Below are 24,823 nucleotides of genomic sequence, written 5' to 3' on the forward strand. Positions count from 1 at the left end.
GCCTGTCATAGTTTCTGGAAAAAAACACATGTTCAACAAATGGTCTGTTATTTTTCTCATTCATATTTGACCCTACACTTGTAAGCTCTTTTCAACTCTCAATTTTCAGAACTCCCTATGGTAGACTGCATCGAGTCTTTCCAAACATGCCCATGTGGTAATACAGGGACCAGTGAATGTGTTCCCTTACATGGCAGAAGGGGTTTTGCAGATGTGATTAAAGGATTTTGAGGTGAGATTATCTTGGATTACCTGGGTGGTCCATCACACAGGTCCATATGAGAAAGAGGCAGGAGGACCAGCATCAGAAAAAGATGTGGAAACAGAAGCAGGGGTTAGAATGATGTGCTGTGAAGATGGAGGGAAGTGCCACCAGCCAAGGAATGCAGGCAGGGCAGCCTCTAGAAACCGCAAAGACAGAGAACACAACCCGGCAAGATCCATTTGCAGCTTCTGAGTTCCAGAACTACAATACAGTAAATGTGTATTTTATGCTACTTAATTTGTATTATTTGTTACAGCTGCAATAAGATATTAACACATTACCTAACTGAGAAAGGAGCACGCCGACGCCAAGCTGCACGCCTCCACTGCCCTCAGTGTCCAAGCCAGCCCGCGCTGGAGTCCTCACCGGGCTGGTGAAACTAAACCTAAGCAGCTGGGATTTTTGAGTTTTGGGGTTGCTGCCTCCAAAATATTTTTTTTTAATTTAAGGGATAGATTTTAAGGAAAGAAGAAACGTGGGACAGAGAAGTATGAATTAGAAAATAAATACAAATGCAGGCTGTTCTGCTAGTTCTTTTATAACCACAGCAAACTGGTACCGAGAACACCCAGTACAAACATCACAATAAACCTTAAAAGATGGTGCTGTTCCTTTGGCGCGGCTAAATCTTCAGAATTTAAACCACAGTCCTTGTTTTGCCGGGTGGGTCACTGGGTCCCTGGCGCAGTCCACTCTGAACCAGATTTAAACGCGAGAAGCACCACGTGGCCCAGGCAGAAGCAGCAGAAGTGGGTGGTTCCATGGTCACATGACTGCTGAAGCTCCTCCCCTCGGGGCAGGGTCCTGCTCTAGGTAGTACTTCCCCGGTCGGTACCTGAGCCACTGGCTCCAAGAGTGCGGCGGCGTGTCTGGCCACGTCTGCCTCTTTGGTCCCCGCCTTTCGGTGGCACTTGGTTCTAAGCCTGGCAGTATCCCAGCGTGCAGGAAGAGAAGACACTTCAGAGGGGCCCATGAGCTGAGGAATCGCTGCTCTGCTGCGCCCAGGAGCCTAGCTCGGACTGGAGTGCGTGTATCAGGAGCCAGGGCCTCCTTCAAGGGCATCACACGCACCAGCCCCGCACTGCGGGAGCCAGGTAAAGTCCCTCCCGCTCCACCTCCATCCCGGGGCCGCACAGCCAGAGCTCTCCTGGGCTAGGGAGAAACACACGCGGTCGCCTTTCATCAGGTCCCAGTATCTTTCATGTATAACTCACAAAAGACCTGGGAAGCCCCGTTCTCGTTGTACTGATGAAGAAATAGGTCAAGTGGAGCAAATGGCCAGTGCGCCGTGTTCTGATGCTTACTTAGTCCAGGGCTCTTTCCGTTATGTTCCGAACGCTCCTTTTTATATGCAAATGAGGCCCACTGTGTCTGTGACACTTTGCTAGAAAATGAAACAATGCCATAATTATGAAGGCTTGGGAATTGATGGTATTAAATGGGTAATTTGGGTTTAATGTTAAATCCTTGAGTATGTGACCTAGGTCCAGAAAGAGTGCCTTTCCAAGTGTCACCTCTACCATCTGCTGGTCAAATGACAAGATAACTAAAGCAAGTGGGTATTGATATTATCATCACATCGAAGTCAAGCATGCCCCTGAGGTTGGGTGAATGATTGGAGTGTGGACTCTGACTTTCAGGGCCTGAGATGACAAAGTAAAACGTTAAATATACAAATAAGGGTCAGAGGTTTTCCACAATAATCTCCACTCAGGATGAGGAACCTCACAGTTTACAATGGAGGAGCCCGTGCATCCATGTATTCAACAAATACTTATTAAACACTGTCTTAGACTAAGTCTGTTTCCCAGGAAACAGATTCTAGGCAGCGGTTTGCGAAAGAGAGGGTTTCCGGGGAGTACCCTTGAGAACAACCCCCTTGAAGGCTTGAGGGAAACAGAACTGGTCAAAAAGGGTTGAACAGGGATGATTGTGCCACAGTGGACTTAGTCGATCCTGTTGGGAGCTCTGGAGTTGGCTTGACAAGGGACTCTGTCCTTCTGCAGCAACCAGTTATTTGATCAGTGAGGCGAATCAGCTAACACTGGCCACATCTAGAGGAATGAGGGCCTTGGTCCTAAAAGGGGGATCCAGGAAGCACACCACCCCATCCACTACAAACCCCTACTACATCCTGGACCTGTGCCATGGTCTAAGGATGTGATATTGAGGGGCGCCTGGGTGGCTCAGTAGTTAAGCGTCTGCCTTCGGCTCAGGGCGTGATCCTGGCGTTCTGGGATCGAGCCCCACGTCAGTCTCCTCTGCTGGGAGCCTGCTTCTTTCTCTCCCACTTCCCTTGCTTGTCTCTCTCTCTCACTGGCTGTCTTTCTCACTGGCTATCTCTGTGTCAAATAAATAAATAAATAAAATCTTTAAAAAAAAAAAAAGGATGTGATATTGAACAAAACAACATCTCATCCAGGGGTGCAGAGTTAAAAAAATAAACAGATAAATGTTTTTTTTAAAAAAACGAACTAGAAAATTATCTTGTAGCTAGAAAATGTATCCCATAAGGTTAAGTAAACAACAAAGAGAACTCCTTGCTTTTTTTGATGGCGATAAAGACGGTTGAAAATATTTAGGGTGAAAAGTGAATTCACTCTCTGATGATGTAAAAATTGAAGATGACGGAAAAAGTTTGTCCAAAAACAGTTCGAGAGAAACTTGCCTATGAAATGCAACTGGAGCAGTGGGAGATCACTTTGGCAATTATCTGCAATGGACTGTGGATCCCTCCAGCTCTACGCAAGAACGGGTGGTAGGGTTTTCCCTCAATGCCGGGACCTGCAAGTGTTCTGAGCTATTGGTAAGAAGGCTGCCCATAGGCAGACATCATTCCTGTGGGTGTGCTGGCTGCTGATTTGCAGTGGTTCTTCCCAGACATAGCACCTTGGTACAGTCAGGAAAGGCAGCTCCTTGGTGCCCGCTTAGCTGTAGCCAGGGCAGTGCTGAGGCTGATTCTGCTCCTGTCCATTGGGTCCCACCCACACACACACACAATACTCTTGTCCCGGCCATCTCCTCCTCCTCCGCATCCCCCTTGTCCTTTCTGCTCCCCACTTGTGGCATATTTATTTCATCTCAGAGAAGAAGTACTTGGAGTTGCCCGTTATCTCAAGCTGCTATAGCATGGCAATGCACTCTACACCTTGAGCTTGGTAGGGCTTCAATATTTGAAATGCACAGAACTCTTTCTCGGCCATGAGTTTCAGAGAAATCACGTGAGACTTACAAAGCCAAAAACTGCCTTCCTTGTCCCCTGGTTTGGTTGTGATAGCCATTCAATATGAGGCAAGAGGGGTGGAATTGTCTCAGAGGTTTGGGTGAAACAGAGAACCACAACGGGTACCGCTGACAGTTCTAGAACGTCTCTTCCAAGCTTCAGGTGCTGGCATTCAAACAGCTCCATTTGATGTCCTGCCACAAACCCCTCTCTCTGTTTGCCTCACTTCTACCTGACTAGCTCCTCCTTCTGAATTCTGTGTGCCAGCTCATGCCCTTAGTAAGCAAGAACTCAGGGAGTCGTTCTTTCCCTCAAATTCCACTCCCTCCTGGCTGATTAATCATCAGTTTCTAGATGGTTGCACATCTTTCTTTTTTTTTTTTTTAAAGATTTTATTTATTTATTTGACAGAGACAGAGACAGCCAGCGAGAGAGGGAACACAAGCAGGGGAAGTGGGAGAGGAAGAAGCAGGCTCATAGCAGAGGAGCCTGGCGTGGGGCTCGATCCCATAACGCCAGGATCACGCCCTGAGCCGAAGGCAGACGCTTAACCGCTGTGCCACCCAGGCGCCCCTAGAGCAGAGTTTCTTAACCTCAGCACTAGTGACACCTGGGATTGGATTCCTTGTTATGGAACTGTCTCTGCATTGGAGGGTGTTGAACCACATCCCTGGCCTCTACCCACTAGATGTCAGTAGCAGCCCTTAGTCGTGGCAATCAAGAATGTCTTCAGACCACTACTGGGCCAAGGGAAAAATGTGGGCCCTATGTACACTTACCAAATGTCTTTCCATAATTTGAACCAAGTATAAAAAGTTAATGAAAGTTTTGCAACAACAACAAAAAGACTGAATTCACTCTATGCTGATGTAAAAGTTAAAGGGGAAACAAACAAACAAGTAAAAAGACATCCAGAAACCATAAGAGAAGAAATTTGCAGGGCCCAGTACAAAATGAAAATACAGGGCTCCTTCTTCAAAACTGATGAAGGATTTCAAAACAGTGACAGAAGAACATTAAACCAAGTGTGGGGCCTTTCTAAGTGTGGGGTCCTTCTGAATGCGGGGCCCTGTTCAGCTGCACAGCTCTCATACCCATGAAGCTCACCCTGAACCCCATGTTACCCAATCTGCCTGATGGGGAATGTGACAGCTCTGTGGACCCTGGGAACCCCAAGCTGATTGGAAACAACTGTTCCCGTTGCACAATAACACAGCATCCTAGAACAAACAGCATTGTGCATTTTTGGCATTAATTTTGATTTTAAAAAAATATTGCATCAGAATATTTATCTTGATTACTGAGGATTTTTTTTAAATATTTATTTATTTGAGGGGGAGGGGCAGAGGGAGAATCTCAAGCAGATTTCCAGCTGAGTGCAGAGGCCCACACAAGGCTTGATCTTACGACCCTGAGATCATGACCTGAGTGGAAACCAAGAGTCAGACACTTGACCAACTGAGGCACCCAGGCGCCCCTTGATTACTGAGGTTTTTGGCATCCTCTTAAATTTTGCACCTGAGGAGAGTTCCTCACTTGCTACACCCTAATCTGAGACTTTGTGAAATGTTCGCTGCTGATTTAGAGGAGTGGATCTCAAACTTTGGCCAGTATCAAAATCACCTGGGGAGCTTGTTAAGACACAGACAGGTGGGCCCCAATCCTGGTTTCTGATTCAGTAGGGCTGGGGTGGGGCCTGAGGATTTGCATTGCCAACAAGTCCCCAGATAATGTTGCGGCTGCTAGTCTAAGGCCCATTGAGAACCACTGCTTTCAAGCCATCCTTCATGCGCCGGGTGAGAATGCTATTTCCAAAATACAAGGCACTTCCCTGCTTAATTCCTCATGGGTCCCCATGGCCTATAGAATATAGCAGATGCTCCTTGGCGTGGCAGGCATTAGCCCAAAGGCCGCCTTTCCAGTCCCTTCTGTGCCCCCCCCCAACACATGGTGCTCTAGTACCATGGGACCGAATGACTCTGACCCAAATCATCTGTCATCATCCCTGGAAATCTTTCTAAAGCCTCTAGATTGAGCTAAGTGCCTTTTCTTTGTCCTCCCACTGCCCACTGAATATACCCCTCTGTTAGCGTTTAACTTTGTACTGAAATGATCCGTTTGTGTGAATGTCTACCCTCATCAGATGGCAGGATCCTGGAGGGGTTTTCCTTATTCTTCTAGTCACTTTACCTTCTGTGACGAATAAGGGCTCCCATAGCATCTAATGAACTGAGCGAAACTGACCTGAACACCATTCTGTTACAGTGCAGTAAAAACAGAGGAAAAGAATACAATCTTGAGTAACAGCTCAAGATGTAAGTGCATAAGGGAAACACACCCGGTTTCAAGAGTCTTGAAGCTTCAGGATCTGGCAGACAGTTTTTCAGTTGTCTGTAAGAGTCTAATGCTTTTTAATGCAGAGTTGACCCTTAATGTGTTACTGATGACCTCTAGATCCCATTGATAGCAATATCCATATAAGCCATGAAAGAAAACAGCTAAGAAAAATGTGAAGCACTGGTTAGAACCTGTAAGAAATGCAGCCAGAAAGGAAGAGCAACAGTAGAACAGAATGGTCTAGGATGACACAGGTAAAAAAACAGAGCACAAAAGAAAAAGTTCTTTTAGTCAGAGGGAAAGTGGGGTTTTTTTTCCCCGCTAAGAGGTAATTCTTATAATGTTAAAGTTCTTCAATAATATCTATTATATTGAAAAAGTTTCAAGAGATCAGTTGGTTTCATTTCTTTAAAATAGGTTTGAAGAATTATTTTATAATATGAAAGATCAACACTAAACTTCAAAGTACAGAGCCACCATATGAATCAGTTTAAGTGAAATTTGTTTGGATACTTGGCTCCTGATGTCATGGAAAAAGGATGGAAAATATGAAGTTCACAGTACCTCAAAGGAGGGAGTGATCTGCAATCTACCGTGAAAAATATTAGATGTCTTTTGGGACAAAGAAAACCAAAATTCCGGGATAAAAACATTGCCCATCAAACTTTAAGAAAGGAAGTTATGTGTCAATGCTTCAAATTCTAATGTCTTTGAGAAAAATGTGTTTGTAGTATATTTCCAGTATACTGATTTCCATCATACATCTTTGTTGCTTTCCACACCTTTTTAAATAGACACATTCTTGTTACGGAAATTTGAATATAATCTTCCTCATTTGAAATTGTGACTGGGTGTTTATGGAATAATACTGCAGCGGACACAGAGGTCTTCAGGGAAGGACTTGCTGCCCAGGCTGCTCGTAATTTGGTGACCAGCTAGCCTCCAGCTGTCAGTCCTATCAGGGTTTCCCTAAACTGTTGCCATGGCCAAGCACACACCCTTCCATCCAACTGTTGATAAACTGATAACATTCTTGGTATATTTCAGGTCCCCGTGGGACAACTCCGATTGAAGTCATATGTGATCAAGGACTACCTGCGGCATTTCCTGAGGCTTTGGGGAGTCTACATCACAGTTCTCACTCCAATCCTGTGTCCTCAACTCCAACAGAAAGGTGGTCCCTGGGGCGCCTGGGTGGCTCAGTCAGTTAAGCGGCTGCCTTCGGCTCAGGTCATGATCTCAGGGTCCTGGGATCGAGCCCCACATCAGGCTCCCTGCTCAGCGGGGAGTCTGCTTCTCCCTCCCTCTCCCTCTGCCGCCCACCTCCGCTCATGCTCTATCCCTCCAGTAAATAAATAAAATCTTAAAAAAAAAAAAAAAAAAAAGGTGGCCCATAATAAACACCCTGAACTCAAGCCCCATGTCACGGAACACAGATGTTGTCACAGAACCAACTGAAGGCATATTTTTTTTTTTTTAAAGACTGTATTTATTTATTTATTTATTTGAGAGAGAGAGTGAGCGAGTGAGAGAGAGAGAATGAGATGGGGGAGGGTCAGAGGGAGAAGCAGGCTCCCCACTGAGCAGGGAGAGTCCCATGCGGGACTCAATCTTGGAACTCCGGGATCATGACCTGAGCCGAAGGCAGTCGCTTAACCAACTGAGCCACCCAGGCACCCAACTGAAGGCATCTATTAACAAGTTTATGGGATAGGACGTATTTGTGTTTCTTCACCTCTTTTACTAATTAAACAAGAGCTAGAACAGGTATAATAGATGGATGGATGGATGGATGAACAGATGAATGAACAGATGGATGAGTACACAGATGATAGATAGATAGCACAAAATAGATATACCAATAGATCTATGTCTATATTTATATTAGTTTTCACTCTGCCAGTATTCTTTTTTTTGATGTAGGACAGTCATGGGATTTTTCTGTCATTACTCCTCAGAGTAATAGAATCAGGAAATGACATTCAGAAGCAGAACTAATTATTCACTCATTCATTCATTCAACAAATATTTAGTGAGTGCCTTACTTTGTGCATGCCCATTAGGTTCCTAGTGCTGAATGATACAAAGTATATGAGACATGTTTTCTGTTCTCTTAGGAATTCCACCTAGCATTGAAGAAAATCATTGCCAAGGGCTGGAACAGAGGAAACACTCATCGATTATAGAGATGGGACAAAGAAGAAAGTGATTATTCTGGCTTATGTGAGGCAAGAGAAGCCACACAGCTAACAGTTTTTCAGGACGTAAAAGTGACTGTGTGGTAAATAGGTGGCATTCTAGCCATTCCCAGCAGAGGGAACAACACATGTGAAGACTTGAACACATGAAACAAATCATGCCTTTGGGGAGGATAGGTCTTCAGTCTGGCAACATCTTCTCTCACTGTTCACCCTTTTCCAAGAGTGAAACACTCTTGACTCTCCTAATTTCCCACCTGGATGAACTCCTTGTCTTTTGTGTCTTTTTTAGAACAGTACTTCGTCCAGGAAGTCTTCCTTGATTCTCTTGAGACCGGGCCACGTGAATCTGCTATATGGTTCCACAGTGTCCAGGACTTCCACCTATTACAGCCTTTATTATACTGCTCTTCAATGGCCAATTTACTTGTCATTTGCCTCTGACTAGACTGTAACCTCCCTGAAGGCAGAGGTTACTCACTGTTCATCATCAGATCTCAGCATAGTATCTAAAAGATAAAAGGTTACGTTTGTTGAATGACTAAGTGAAAGCTGCTAAATGCAATAGAGTTAGGAAGCTATATTTTATTTATTTAATAAACACTTATTCGGTACCCATTATGTACTAGACATCTCTAGGCACTGAAAATAATGAGACTAAATAGAACAAAGACCCTCTCAAAGCTGACTTTGTACTGTGAAAACCAAGCAATAGACAAACTGCTATAAAGTAATACGAAGCAGGATGGGGAAGGAGAAGGTTCTTATTTCATATAAGGTAGTCAGGGAAGACCTCGCTTGTGAGGTTATATTTGAGCAAAGTCCCAAAGAAATGAAAGAACGAGCTATAGATATTTGACAAATAGGATATACATTAGAAACATTCACAATACTTCTTAAAATTACCCCACTAATGCTGGCTCTATACCATGGCTAATTTCCCTCAGCTATTGTGAGTAATGCCATAAAGAATTTTTGTTAAATTCTCCCTTTTACTGTGGCTATCTCCTTATAGGCCCTACCAAAACATCTCAATGTTCTTTCTTTAACAGTCCATTTTATAAGGGTTCCTGTAGTAGTCAGGGGATCTCTTTCTTTCTAAGGCATTTTGAAATCATAGACTAACCCAAACAATATCTACTGTCAGTCCAAATAGTTTATTGTTTGTTTGTTGGCAGGCTTGGGCAAGAGCAATTAATGTGGCCACCGAAGCTGTGAGAAGCTTAAATTTCCAGGGTAAATTCAAGTCTGTGATAGCCTCACCTGTTTGGCAATTTTTAGTTTAAGTATAAACAGTTACAAAATTATGTCAGGGATATACGCAAGGAAGTCTCTACAAGGTCTGTAAGGGACAAGGAGAGTTCCACGGTAGGGGTTAAGTCATCACAGGGTTTTCTTTTTTCATGGAAAGGAAGAACAGTGGCTATGTTAATATTGCAGAGATATGGAAAGGGCCATACTATTTTGTGTAAAGATTAGGTGGTGACTAGCTGAAAAGCAGTGCGCATTTTCTATCAATAGAAGAGTCTGGAAAAAAAGAAGAAGAAGAGGAAGAATGTATAGCATGGGAACCATTACATTTAGTGGAGACCTTAAAACAAAATCCGTTGAAGTTTTTACACATTTTGCTATTGCCGTCACATTTTCAGACAAGGTGGCTATGTTTTGGTAACTCAGTGAAATGCTGAAATAAGCAACAGGTCTCTGAAGATTACCAGGTATTTGAATTAATACTGCTAGTATTTATTCAGACTTTGCATCAACAAAGAGGGAAATACAAATTGTGAATCTAGAATCCTGGAAAACACATTTCAATAGTTATTATACCAGTCTTTAGGCTTATACATGAGCATTTTTTTTTTTTAATAAAAACTTGAGGGGCGCCTGGGTGGTGCAGTCATTAAGCGTCTACCTTCGGCTCAGGGCGTGATCCCAGCGTTCTGGGAACGAGCCCCACATCAGGATTCTCCGCTAGGAGCCTGCTTCTTCCTCTCCCACTCCCCCTGCTTATGTTCCCTCTCTCGCTGGCTGTCTGTCTCTGTCAAATAAATAAAATCTTTAAAAAAAATAAATAAAAAATAAAATAAAAACTTGAAAAGTATACAATCCTAAAAAGTACACAATTATACATATTTGTATTTAAGAAAGATATTTTACTTAAGTATAATTTGCCTAAGAAGATAAACTCTTTTTATTTTCAGGTTTTTCTTTTTCATCCTAAATTTGTCAAAAAAAAAAAAAAAGAACTCTCATATAGGTTTTGAATTAAGTACAATTTGGAGAATTTTAGACAAATCTGTTTATTCCTATTTTCCTTTCTTATATAGCAGGATGGAGCAACTCTTTCTCTTATCTAGTAGTTATTTAGGAACCTGAAAGATTGTTCATCATAAAAGGCATCTTAACAGTTTTATTAATCAGAATTCGAGGCTTGAATTTAGAAAAGGCAACATCAAGAATGATTAAAAGAGACAGAATAATAAATATCTAAAGGCCAACAATTTGCAACAAAGTTGTTAAAACGACAGCAATAAACAATAAACAATTAATAGGAATTTACCTTTTTTTAAAAGTAAGGACTCTTTTTTTTTTAAGATTTTAGTTTTAACTAGACTCTACCTAACATGGAGCTTGAACTTACAACCTTTTTTTTTTTTAAGATTTTATTTATTTATTTGACACAGAGAGAGACAGCCAGCGAGAGAGGGAACACAAGCAGGGGGAGTGGGAGAGGAAGAAGCAGGCTCCCAGCAGAGGAGCCCGATGCGGGACTCCATCCCAGAACGCCAGGATCACGCCCCGAGCTGAAGGCAGACGCTTAATGACTGAGCCACCCAGGCTCCCCTGAACTTAAAACCTTAAGATCAAGGGTCACATTCTCTCCTGACTGAGGCAACCAGGCACCCCAAAAGGAGGGACTCAAAAAATGATTTAAGACTATGTCAGGAAGTACCAAGTGTGAGCAGAATAATTTGATGACCTCTACTGATCTTACATAAAACAACATACCCATTTTATAGAAAAACAGATCCAAATTCTAATATTACTCTTTTGTATATTATTCACATAATAGTCTTCAGTAAAAGACTTATTGGTACATCTTTATAGGTATTCATTCCCACATTCATATACAAATATATAAATATGCAAATAAGTATTCACTTGAAGCCTTTAACTATAGTTTTAAAATATAAATAACTTAGTAATAAAGTAAATATATCATAGTAAATTTACCATCTAAGTAAACTATAACTTCCTTAAAAAAACAGAAAGCCATATGCATTATCATTGTGTCTCTTTATATTTTAAAATATTATTGTATGTATTGTAATTAAACATTTATATTGTCACATTTAACCAAAGTAACCAACTTTTCTTTTCTTCAGACACAAAAGAAAACTAGAGAATTGAAAACCAAATGCTGTTTAGCTATTTTTTTCCTCCTGCAGTATTTCGTATAATTTTAACACATTTGAGGAGGCAAAAATAAATTGTGTCTGTATCATCTAAACGTATTTGCATATTTTGTTTATTTATTGTCAATTTTTAAGCAATAAAGGTAACTTAATATTTTGTTTAGTGACCGATGTTTTGTATGTGTTTCTTCTTTTTGTTTTTTTTAAATATTTTATTTATTTGAGAGAGAAAGAGCACAAGCAGGGGGAAGGGCAGAGGGAGAGGGACAAGCAGACTCCCCACTGAGCAGGGACAAGCAGACTCCCCACTGGGCAGGAAGCCCAATGAGGGGCTCAATCCCAGGACTCTGAGATCATGACCCGAGCTGAAGTGGGGGCTTAACCAACTGAGCCACCCAGCCATCCCTATCTGTTTCTTCTTTTAGAAACTACCTGTTCATCCAAAGATTATTTATTAATTAAATTAATGATTTGCCTAAGGTTTTAAAGTTAGTTAAAAATCTGGAAATTATAACATAGCTAACACATTAAATCCCTATCATTTATAATATTGTAAGAATTTCATAAAATTAAACTCTTTTTTTTAAAATTTTATTCATTTATTTGACACCGAGACAGCCAGTGAGAGAATCAGCCAGTGAGAGAGAGACAAGCAGGGGGAGTGGGAGAGGAAGAAGTAGGCTCCCAGCGGAGGAGCCTGATGTGGGGCTCGATCCCAGAGCACCAGGATCATGCCCTGAGCTGCAGGCAGACACTTAACGACTGCGCCACCCAGGCGCCCCATAAAATTAAGCCTTTTGAACAGACATTCATTATCATTCCATTTAGTTGAATACAATTTTATAATACAACTTTTCACTTAAAGCAAGTTGTAGAAATGGTGGTAATGAACTTAATTCATAAAACCAGGATAAAAAATTTAAGAAATTTGAATCACAAGAAATTTAACCCTGGTCTTGAACAAACCAAGCTGTTGGGCTGACATTTTTATATGGTAAACTAATTTTTAAAGCCTCTCAAACATGACAAAAATTATTCTTTCATCTTAAAATTAAAGGCTTTTCTTCTTATCTCATAGCTGTTATGCAGGCGAGTGTGTAAACATACTTTTTAGTGTCAACAAGAAGAAACAGAGTGTAATAATTTTTTTTCTTTCTTTTAAATACTTTCGACTGCTTATCTGGACTATATTCTTCGAGTGAGCACATAACCACCGAATGCTTCTTTAAAATTAATTAATCTTTAAAGTCTCCCAAGAGAAGGAAAAGAGAAGAAAAGAAACAGAAAAAACGTGAGGGAGCCAGCTTCAGACAAATATGAAATCGTTCTCGTTAAAAGCTAATTATGTTCCCTCTGCAAGGAGGGGAAAGAAAGTTTAGATAGAGAAAAAAAATTTAGATATATACACACACAAAAGAGAGTGACATGTAGTTGGTCTGGAGGGAAACCTGACTCCTTGACAACTTTATCAAGCCATAAATTAAAATGGGAGGTCTCGTTAATTCCTGAAGTAGGAAAACAAAGAAGGGGGTGTTTCTATGGTTAAACAGAATTTTCTCTCTTTTAAACAATCGAGTCAATCTCAAGAAGGTTCTTTCTTCTTCTTGTTCTAAGGCACTTCTCAAACGAACAACCTCACTCATGTCAAGATTTCCCCAAATTGGCCACTGCATTCCAAAATGTCCCTGGTGAAATTGTGCCATTTAGAAAGTTAAGTGAACAAGTTAGCATGTAAAGAGAAAACACAAGGGCAGCAGGTGTGTTGCTTTGAACAGACGGTGTTTTATATTGAAAAAAACCCCTAAGGATGGAATGGTCCATAAGAAAAAGACTTGGCTAGCTTTGTGAATCTGGAGCTGGGCAAAAGCCAATTGTTGCTAATCGAGAGCTGAACAGAATCTCCCGATTTGGTGCAGACAAAATTAAACAGTGCAAATCTATGACTATACTAAAAACCATTGAATTGTGCACTTTAAATAGGTGAGTTGTATAGTGTGTGAATTATATCTCAATAAAGCTGTCATGAAAAAAGTCTTCCAAAAGACTATTATATTTGGAAAATACAAAAGTATTGAAATAGTTTCATTGTTTTTATACTAGTGAACAACTGGAAACAACCTAATTGTACATTAACACGAGAATGGTTAAATAAATCAGGGTACGATCCTATGGTAGAATATTAACTAGTCATTAAAAATGTTTTCAGATAATACTTAATGACAAAGAAAACGCTCACAATGGAATCTTAAGTGTAAAAGCAAGACAAAACGTGTGAATTCGGCATAATCTTACAAGGAAATCTCATTAAGGGAAACCTGTGTATAGAAATAAACACGAAATGGAAAGACAACAGCATAATAGTGTTAATGAATGATGGATTGTGGGCAATTCCAATTTTCTTCTTTGTTCTCTCTATATTTTCCAGTGAAAATGAATTTATATTCCTTTTATAATCAGGAAACAAAATGTTATAAAACAAAAATGGCTGTGGGGAACTAAAAAAAATGTTTTTATGTTGATCTGAGTATATAACAGGGTAACATAGCACTAAAGTTCAAAATACAGGGTCACCATATGAATTTGGTTACAGAGTACTGAAAAAAGGATGCAAGTAATTATTTTTTCATTTCAATTGTTAGTTTGAAATGCTGCTGCCAAGTCATCTCACGTTACTCCAACGAGGCTCAGAGCGAACCACCTCTTGAGTTCAACGTGACATTGCCCTCATCGGTCCCTCCATACAGCCCTCTCATTTGTCTATTTCCCTTCCTTCATCTCCCCACTTCTCACTTCCACTCAGGATTTTCGTGCTGTGTGTCTGCTGTCCTTCAAATAAATGCTTCATGCAAGCTTACAATAGCTTGTGTGTACAAGCATTGTACTTGATTCAGTTCAGTGCCAAATACCTCTTGCATGGTCCTGCCAGGTTTCCCGGAACAGCCATGCTGCATCCCATAGGCAATGATAGAAGAAACCTGGAGCAGGCACTTTGGATCAAGTGTGGTGGGTCTTGCTCCTCAACACCTCAATGTCAGCTGTTATGGTTGCACAGTCAACTGATGCCAAACCTCTTTCCTTCCAGCTGGGCAGGCTGGTTTAACCTACTTCATGGATACCTCATTCATTCATTCATTCATTCATTCATTCATTCATTCATTCATATACAGGCTATTTCCTCCTGGGCTCAAGGAGTTTCCCCACCCCCGCCCCGCCAATGAAGTAACCAGTTCTTTCTGATTCACCAAATCTTTCCCCAGCTCAAGTGTTCTCTTGAACTCCTCACTCAGTGTTCTCTACTTTCTACCGTCCTGTTCACCTCTGCTTTTTCCACAGTCTTTTGAGGATCCTTTTTCATTTTATAGCGATTACCTAGGACATCATAATGTCCTTACAGTGTGTCTTCTCTCTGTCAGTGTCAGGGAATGTTGGGGTCAGTTTTGCTGTGTTTTTTTCTTTCTTTACTTCTGTTTTAAGCTGTCCCTTTATGCAATATAAAAAGAGAGAAGGAAGATTTTTAGTTACTAGCCATGATACGGATCTGTGCCAGAATGGCTGCCTCAGCCTGGTAGGTACTGACCCCAAACAGAATCAATCATCTGTTCACATTTAATGCTCTTTTATACCGTCCGGGTCACTGTCTTCCTGTGTGACTCTCATGTGTGATGTCTCTGTTTTTAACTTCATGCGTCCTGACCAAGCCACGGCTGACTACCCCCCAATCTGCTCCAATGGTTCTCTTCTTTTCATTTGCCCTAAAATAAGTGATCTACAGAGCTCTGCCCCAGAATTTGTCTTTTTCCTTTGTACACACTTGTTCTTTCTCTGTGCTCTTACCAATGCCCATTAAACTCTTACCTCTACCAGTCTTGGCCTTGACCTGGCCCCATCTGTGAGCTGCTCCCCATAGCAGGCTGTGATAGTGGGGGCCCAGCTCACCTGGTGGGGTGAGGTGAGGTTGAAGAGGGTCCTGCCTTAATTGCAGATCCAAAGGATTGAACAGGCCATTACAGCTTGGGTATTGGGGACACACCAGCAAGCCAGCCATCTCCCTGGTCCACCTCCCCTGGAATGGCCAGCTTCCTTGGTGCCCAGAATTTGCTGGTTTCCTGGGTTGCAGGTAAACATCTTAGGGCATCCCAGCCTATACCCCAGGCTATACCCCTCAGCTGGGGAGAGCTTGTTCCTGCCAGCCTTATTTCTTTTTCCCAATCTTCTTTCTCTTGTCTTTGATATGTTTCCCCAGGTGCTAGGAATCCTAGTGTCTGAACTGGGGTTTCCACTCTCTCTATTCCAGCCACATGCTCATTCTAGGTGGGGGTCAGTGTCTCCTACCTCTATTGGATTTTATCTGTGATCAGATTAAAGAGCCAGACCTGTTTTCCCAAGTATTTACTCAGCTCCCTTATCCCTGCTTCCTCCAACCTCTCTGTCTTTGCTCCCAGGATACCAAGTGGCTGTGTGATCAGCAATCATTCTGGAATTCACAAGAGTCTCCCCTCTATGCAGATTACCTTGAAATGTATACCCAAACCCAGACCTTTCTCCCCAACTCAGCCTGACTCATTTTCTGCTGGCTCTCCTCTCAGGTTGTGCTTGATACATCGTAGCCAAATCTCATTCTCCTCCCAGTTAACTAATTCCTCTTCTCCTTGCTCCTTTATTTTGGTTAATCATTTCCCAGTCTCACAAAACGTCCCAGACCCTCATGTTCCTAACCTTCAAATCAGTTGTTAGAACTTGTAGATTCAGTTTCTTGAAAGAAGTTGAAATGCCGTATAGAGTAGTAGTTACTGTGACTCCAGAATTCCCAGTTCCACTACATAATATCTGGGTAACCTGAGGACAGTGGTGGAAACTCTCTGTGCCTCAGTTGTCCCATCTGTCAGATGGGAATAACAACTGTCCCTACATCACAAAATTGCCATGAGTTCATAGATGCTAAAGCACTTGGAAGGATGCCGGGCTCATTGTGTCACCTGTCTACTATTTTTATCTATTCCCCCCAGAACCTTCGATTCCACCATGGCCTTCATTTCATTCTAACCCTGAGCACCCTAGTTCATCTTTTCACAAAACTCCTAACTGTTCCTGCCTCTCCTAGGTATTCTTGCTTCGCAGTGCATAGAGCTTCCTTAAGCACAGCTTTGGTTACCCATCACTTTTCTCCATCATCTCCACTACCCAGCTACACCCACCTCTCACCAGGATGACAGAAATAGTTCCCCATCTGGTCGCATTGAATTTACTGGTGTCTTTTCTAATTCACCTCCATGCTCTAGTCACATCCGATCTTGTCACGTCCCTGCTTAAAACACTTCCGTGGATTCCCAGCACTCCTGGAATAATTGTAGTCACAGCCTTGCTACTCAAAGTGTGACTCTGGAGCTTGTTAGAAATGCCAAATCTGGGTTCCCATCCCAGACCTAGTGCGTCTGAATCTGCATTTTAACAAGATCTCCTCCATTAAAGTTTGAGTAGCCCTGTTCTTTGAGGCCCCAGATGGTCTGGCCTTCCTTCTTCAACAGCCTCCCCTGCTCTACTTCTCCCCTTGCTTGCTGAGCCTCATTGTGTTCCTGCCTCTCTGGCCTCCATTAGGTCCCTCCAATGTCTGAGGCTTCTCCTCACCACAGGGTCTGGGACCTATGCTTCCCGCAACCTGGGATGCTCTTCCCATTATCCTTTTGCTTTTGCCTGGCTAGTTGCTTCAGGCCTCAGCTCAACTGTCATTTTCTCAAAAAGGCCTTCCTGACTCCTAAGACCAGGCCAGGTCCCCTTCTTACTCAGTTGCATAGCATCTTGTGGTTTTCCTTTAGAACACCTAATGCAATTTGTAATTGCATCTTTATTTGCATGAATATTTAAGGAATGTGCATCCCTCCCTCTAACCACAACTCTATGAGGATACAAACCATGTTTGTTTTGCTCATCGTTGTATTCCTCAGAATCTAGTACAGTGCCTGGAATATTATAAATACTTAATAAAATAAATCTATTGCTGCCTTTGTTCATTCACATAACAGATATTTATTGTATACCTACTATATGCCATTCTCTAGATGCTGGATGTATATTAAAAAGGAAAGCCACACAGTTTCTGCTCTCATTACAGTCTAGTAGGGGGAAACAGGCAATCAAATAATCACAGTAAATATAATTTTACAACTGAGGTAAATACTATGAAGCAAAGGTACAGAATGCCATGAACGTTCAGGAAGGCTGGTCAGAGATATTTTCCAACTGCTGCTACTCAAGATAAAAACCATAAATTCAACATGTGTTTTCCTTTTTAAAACAGCTTTATTGAGGTTTAATTCATATAACACATGATTCACTCATTTAAACTATACCTGTCAATGGTGTCTAGCATATTCATAGAGTTGTACAATCATCACCACAGATTTTAGAATGTTTTCATTTCCCCAAAGCCATCCCTCCCCTTAGCCATCCCTCCCATCCTCCCCAGACCCTCATCACTACTAATCTATTTCCTGGCTCTATAAATTTGTCAATTCTGGACACTTCATGTAAATAAAATCACATAAAATGTGATCTCTCGTGACTCATTTCTTTCACTTAGCATAATACTTTCAAAATGTATCTATGCTGTAGCATTTATAAGTACCTCATTTCTTTTTACTGCTAAATAATATTTCACTGTACCATGTATTTTTCTTAGCACAGCCAAAAACAGGATGCCATTCCACTGTATTTGCCATAGCCAAACAAATTCAGTTTGTCATGTTTCTAGAAAAAGGTGACAGTAAGTAAATGTTGGCTGAGATTTACAAGGGTGGCAGCCGTGTTTAGAAAGCTTCTTTTCATGAGTGACTTTATTCACTCAGCTCTCTTAGTCTGTTTAGTATTCTGACTCACAAACGGAAGTGATTCTATTTTGGCCTCCTTTCTCTCTTTCTCCTGCACTTAGCTCTTTGGTCTCTACTGACTTGCTGTGTTAAATTATGCAAGTTACTTAAACTCTGTTTATTTAACTCCTGCGTGCTCTGTAAAATAAGCCCAGTCCAGCCTGCTTGTTTGCCAAAGCTGTTTGGAGACAATTTTTCATATGATATGCATCATCAGCTCCCACAGAAGGCAAAAGGAATTTGATGTGTGGGGGTAGTCTGGGATCCAGTCCAAAATTAGTGCTCATCTGGAAGAAATATGGAAGCCTGATACTTGCTCGCTGGACTTTTAGTTGTATTCACTTATTGCCTTCCCTCTAAGGAACTTTGTAAATCTTTATCTCTTTCATGCGTTTTCTATATAAGGTGAGATAAGCTTAAAAAAAAAAAAAAGATGGTAATGGAAAAAGCCTTCTGACATCCTTTATTGGCCCACTATGAACTAAAGAGAGTAATTTGTCTGACCTAGCTTTATGACCTGCAGAAGGATTACCCATGATAGTCAGAATTCTAATTTTCCCCCCTTGAGACTGTCCTTGCCAGACCCCATCTTGGGATGTAAAATCCAATTAGACTAAAAGAATCTCTCATCTACTTATGCACTGCTCTGTGCTGGATGCTGAGGAGGCTGCAAAAAGAAAGAAAATGAATCCCTGGTTTCAAAGAGCTCACAATCTAATGGAGAGATAAGAAGCAGCACATGAGGACGAATGAGCTAAGAGCCAAGAGGAGTAGAAACAAGAGAAGAGATTATTGCTAGGAAGGCTGGCAAGAATGGTTACATGGAGAAGATTATTTGAGCTGTGTCTTAGAGGACAGTTAGAACTTTTAAAGGGGACGTAGAAGATGGTAGGTAAACGTTTCAAATGGACTTCCCTGGGGTGTGTAAAGGGCAACTGTAAAAAAAATAATAAACCTGCAAAAGTAGGACGGAGGCCTCGAATACTAGCCTAGGGAGTCTATTCTTGATAATTTAAGCAAAAGAAAGCCAACGAAGTCTTTGGCAGGACGTCCATCAAAAGTGCACTTCAGGACAGTGAACCTGACAAGAGGGTAAAAGATGGATTGGCAAGAGGAGAGACCTCAGGTTGGGAGACCAAACAGGTGGGTGCTGAGCCGAGGCAGAGAGAACGGAAAGGAGGTGACGGCTAGGACAACCTATGAACTGTAGGTATGGCGAAGGCTAGGAGCAGACGGGACAGAACTCCCTCCAGAGGTAGGACCTGGGAGGAGTCCAAGTCATAGCCACACCCCCAGGTGACGTCAGACGGGCGGCTGCGCTTCTGACTGGCTATTCCGACCGCCAGTCCTAGGAGAAGGCGGTGCCCTGCCCCCTCCCGGCCCGCTCCGGGCTCGGAGCTGGGCGGGCGCCGGCGGAGAGCCCCGGGAGCCCCGCGCCAGGCGCGGCCAGGACCTCGGGCGCTGCAGCCGGGGGCCCGCAGCAGAGGTAGGCAGATGGAGAGGGCCTGGAGCTGAGGGGCGATCCCAGCGGCTCAGATGCCGGGATCCCCGCCCCTCGAGAGCGCGCCGTCCCGGGGGCTTGCGGTGCGGAGGTTGGGGGCGGCGGGCAGAGCCGGCGGGCGGGGACAGGGACCGTGGAGAGCGTTGGGTCTGGATGGAGCGGGACTCGCCCCCGCGCCTCCCGCCGCAGCGCGGGTACTCGGTGTCGCTCCACTCGCTGCCCCCAGGACTGGGGTCTCGGCCGGAGGCGGCGGCCAGTGGCTCCTCGCCCCCTGCTCTCCGGTGACATTTTATTTGAAAATGCGGGGCCCGGGTGTGTGGCGCGGTGCGGGCGGTCCTGGGGGGCGCAGGCGGCAGTCCCGCGTCCCCGCGCCCGGTGGCCCGCGCAGCCAGGGATGCTGCGACTCGGCCTCGGCTTCCCAGGAGCCGCGCAGTGATCTCGGGGGTGAAACTTCTCAAAACTTGAAAGAACCGTCTTCTGCCCCTCGAGTTGCCGGAATGTCAAAGTGCCCTTAGGTGACCTGCCATGAAACTGCGCTGGCCCTGAAGTTACTAGACCACTTTTTAAAAGACGGAACATTTGAGCCATCGATTTTGATGTGGGAAACTCTGTGGAAAGAGCAAGTCGAACGATTTACGCGTAAAAGCTTTGGTGCTGTGCTACCTGCAGGTCCCTGCTTTCTTTGTGAAAATGCCTGTCGCAAGCCTCGACCGCACAGCGGTGTGTGTCCCCCGAGGAGCTGTGGAGTCAGGAGCATGGCTGCTCCGGGCAGCGCCACCGAAGGGTGGCACTTAGCCCAAGTGGGGCTGGTTGGTGGTCAGGAGGCTTCTTAAACAAGGCATGCCTCAGTGCGGCCAAGAAAGAGATCCTTTCTGCTTTAGAAAAGAAATACACAGTTACCTGGCCAAGTTAAGCCGTGCCTTAAGAGGAGAGAATTAAAGAATGTGAGTGGCTAACCCTGAGCTTCATCAGGATAAGCCTAAATAGATGAATTCTTTCTTTTCTTTTTCTTTCTCTTTTGGGATTTGGAAGAGAAACAGGAAGTCAGAGATTCGGAGAAAGGAGCATTCACTCTATAATTGTAAACAGTTTATTTTGTGTCAGTAAATATCTCCCGAAGTCATGGGGTGGGGGGGATATTTTGAAAAGCAAGACTTTTCCTGTCCACTGCAGTGAAGATAGATTACTTTCAAATTCAAAATCTAGAACTGATATTTATTTAGCAAATGGTTATAACTCCCAAAGCCATACAGTTATGTTCTATAAAATCAATGGTAATGGAAAACGGATGTTTTTCAGTTAGAATCTTTACTCAAGATGGTGTATTAACACAACAGTTACTTTATACTAACAGAAATTACAGAATGAAATGAGGAAATCAGGTGTCTAGACCTCCAGGGGACCATGAGCCAACCAATCTGTAGTTTTGAATTTTTTAAAATTATGACCCTATTAATAGTGAATTCAGTCATTAGATGCCAATTTAATAATATTCTTAAGGGCTTTCTACTTCATTGTAAAATACATAATAAGCATAACTAAAGATATGAATAGGTATGTTTAACTTAGAGTTTATTTATTGTGTCATTTTCATAGCAAAGTATCTTGGTAAGATATGTGCATGAACTTGCCCTATTTGAAGTTAAAACATTTCCCTCTAAATCATTTGAGTTAATGGTGGAATTCTTGGCAGGGAAAACGCCCAACAATGGATCATTAGCTTTGTAAATGTTGACCTACTATACATCCATGTAAACTGTTACCTTTTTTTTAAATCATTTTTTTAAAAATTTTGGAGTGGGAAAGATCTTTTTAAAGTATAAAACAAAGCCCAGAGATCCATGAAGAAAATGATTGTTACACTTTACCACATATTTAAATAAATTTATTTGTGTATATCACAAACAAGTTTTAGAAGACAACGAATGTGTGGGGAACAATTGTGTAAATAAATGTGCGATAAGAATATTTGTATCTGAGATACCGTAACCTTATGCCAGTTAGAATGGCAAAAATAGACAAGGCAAGAAACAACAATTGTTGGAGAGGATGTGGAGAAAGGGGATCCCTCCTACATTGTTGGTGGGAATGCAAGTTGGTACAGCCACTCTGGAAAACAGTGTGGAGGTCCCTTAAAAAGTTAAAAATTGAACTACCCTATGACCCAGCCATTGCACTACTGGGTGTTTACCCCAAAGATACAGACGTAGTAAAGAGAAGGGCCATATGCACCCCAATGTTCATAGCTGCATTGTCCACAATAGCCAAATCATGGAAGGAGCCGAGATGCCCTTCAACAGATGACTGGATTAAGAAGCTGTGGTCCATATATACAATGGAATATTACTCAGCTATCAGAAAGAACGAATTCTCAACATTTGCTGCAACATGGACGGCACTGGAGGAGATAATGCTAAGTGAAATAAGTCAAGCAGAGAAAGACAATTATCATATGGTTTCTCTCATCTATGGAACATAAGAACTAGGATGATCGGTAGGGGAAGAAAGGGATAAAGAAAGGGGGGGTAATCAGAAGGGGGAATGAAACATGAGAGACTATGGACCATGAGAAACAAACTGAGGGCCTCAGAGGGGAGGGGGGTGGGGGAATGGGATAGTCTGGTGATGGGTAGTAAGGAGGGCACGTATTGCATGGTTCACTGGGTGTTATACGCAACTAATGAATCATCGAACTTTACATCAGAAACCGGGGATGTACTGTATGGTGGCTAACATAATATAATAAAAAATAATTTAAAAAATTTGTATCTGTATAACTTTTAAAAAATATTTTTATTTGAGTATAGTTGACACATAATGTTACATTAGTTTCAGGTGTACAACAGTGATTCAACAGCTCTATACAACTGTTACTTTTTCTTTACTCATTTGTAAATAAATGCTCTTTTTAAAATTAAGATATAATTTACGAACCACAAAATATACCCTTTTAAAGTGTACAGATCACGAGGTTGTGCAACCATCAGCACTATCTAATTCTGGGATAATTTTGATCATTCCAAAAAGAAACCCCAAACTCATTAGCTGTTGATCACCATTACCCTCTCTTCACAGCCTTTGGCAACCACTAACTTACTTTTTTCTGTCTCTTTGATTTACCTATTTCATGTAAATGGAATCGTACTATATGTGGCCTTTTATGTCAGGCTTCTTTTACTTGGCATCTAGGATAATTGTCATAGCATATATTAGTACTTTATTCTCTTTTTTTGTGGCTGAATAATATTCCAACGTACAGCTATACCACATTCTGTTTACCCATTCATCTGATGATGGCTACTTGGATTGTTTCCACTTTTTGGCTATTTGAAAAATGGTGTTATGAACATATACAAGTTTTATACAACTTTTTGTTGTATACAACTTTTTGTTCTCTTGAGTATAGAGTTAGCATTAGAGCTGCTGGACCATGTGGTACCTTTATGTTAAAACTCTTGAGGCACTGTTAAACTATTTTCCAAAGCAGCTATACCATTTTTACATTCCCAGTAGCAAATCATGAGAGTTCCAATTTCTCCACATCCTCACCCACGCTTCTTATTACATGTCTTTATTATCATAACCAACCTATTTGGTATGCAGTAATTGTCATGATTTTAATTTGCCTTTTCCCTTATAGCTAATGATGTTGAGCATCTTTTCATGTGCTTCTTGGCCATTTGTATATCTTCCTTGGAGAAATGTCTATTTAGATCCTTTGCCTACTGTTTAGTTATTTTGTTTTTTATTGTTGAGTTGTAAGAGTTCTTTATATATTCTGGATAAAAGTCTCCTAGATACATGACTTGCAAATATTTTTCTCCCTTCTGTGGGTTATCTTTCCATTTTCTTGGTGGTGTCCTTTGAAACGAAAGTTTTACATTTTGATTAAGTCCAATTTATCTATTTTCTTTTTGATTATGTATGCTTTGGATGTCAAATCTAAGAAAGTGTTGCCTAATCTAAGGCCACAAAGATTTACCCCTGTTTTTTGTTCTAAGAGTTTTCGAGTGTTGGCTCTTACATTTAGGTCTTTGATACTTTTTGAGTTAGTTTTTGTATATGTTGTGATGGAGGGGGGTCCAAATTCATTCTTTTGCATGTGGATACCTAGTTGTTTAGCACCATTGTTGAAAAGACTGTTCTTTCCCCCATTGAGTGGTTTTGGCACCCTTGTCAAAAATCAATTGACTATAAATGTGAGGTCTTATTTTTGGACTCTTGATTTTATTCCATTGATCATATGTGTATCTTTATGGCAATACCATACAATTTTGACTACTGTAGCTTTGTAGTAATTTTTGAAATTGGGACATATGAGTCTCAAGATTGTTTTGGCTATTTTGGATCCCTTGAATTTCCATCTGAATTTTGAATCAACTCGCCAATTTTTACCAAAAAATGAAGTTGGAATTTTGAGAGAGATTGAATTGAATGTGTGTGTGTCCATTTGCCAGTATTGGCACCTGCACAATATTAAGTCTTCCAATCCATGAACGTGGATGTCTTTCATTTGTTTAGGTCTTCTTTAATTTCTTTCAGTCATGTTTTGTAGTTCTCAGAGTACAAGTCTTAACACTTCTTTTGTTAAATTTATTCCTAAATATTTAGTTATTTTTGATGCTATTGTATGGGTAATATATTCTTGATTTCATTTTTGGATTTTTTTCTTGCTAATGCATAGGAAAACAGTTGATACAATTGATTGTATTTTGAGCTGGCTTCTTGAAACTTTGCTGAACCCAAGTAGTTCTAATAGCTTTTTTGTGAATTCCTTAGAATTTTCTATGTACAAGATCATGACATCTAAAAAGAGAGATCATTTTGCTTTCTTTTTCTTTTTCTTTCTTTCTTTTTAATTATCTAGTATGTGCCAGGCCCAGAGATAGATTTAGTTTTCAAACTGGATTCTTTTTATTTTGTTTTCTGGCCCTGGCTAGAACCTCTAGTACGGTGTTGACCAGAAGTGGCAAAAGCACACATCCTTTTCTTATTCCTGGTCTTTGGCACATCAGTCATT

At 41.7% G+C, this 24,823-nt stretch overlaps 1 protein-coding gene across 5 annotated transcripts in view; it reads left to right on the forward strand.

Moving 5' to 3' along the window:
• Positions 1–19,659: 19,659 nt before the first annotated feature.
• The window catches only part of PLEKHH2 (pleckstrin homology, MyTH4 and FERM domain containing H2), a 108,396-nt gene continuing 103,232 nt past the window's right edge, over positions 19,660–24,823 (forward strand). For all 5 annotated transcript variants that reach the window (XR_004624856.1, XM_034659063.1, XM_034659065.1 and 2 more), the window contains exon 1: positions 19,660–19,788. The gene's annotated coding sequence lies outside the window, so the exon portion shown is untranslated. The remainder of the gene's footprint in view (positions 19,789–24,823) is intronic.

Source organism: Ailuropoda melanoleuca, chromosome 4, assembly GCF_002007445.2.
Source record: "Ailuropoda melanoleuca isolate Jingjing chromosome 4, ASM200744v2, whole genome shotgun sequence".
In the NCBI taxonomy this organism is placed as follows: Eukaryota; Metazoa; Chordata; class Mammalia; order Carnivora; family Ursidae; genus Ailuropoda; species Ailuropoda melanoleuca.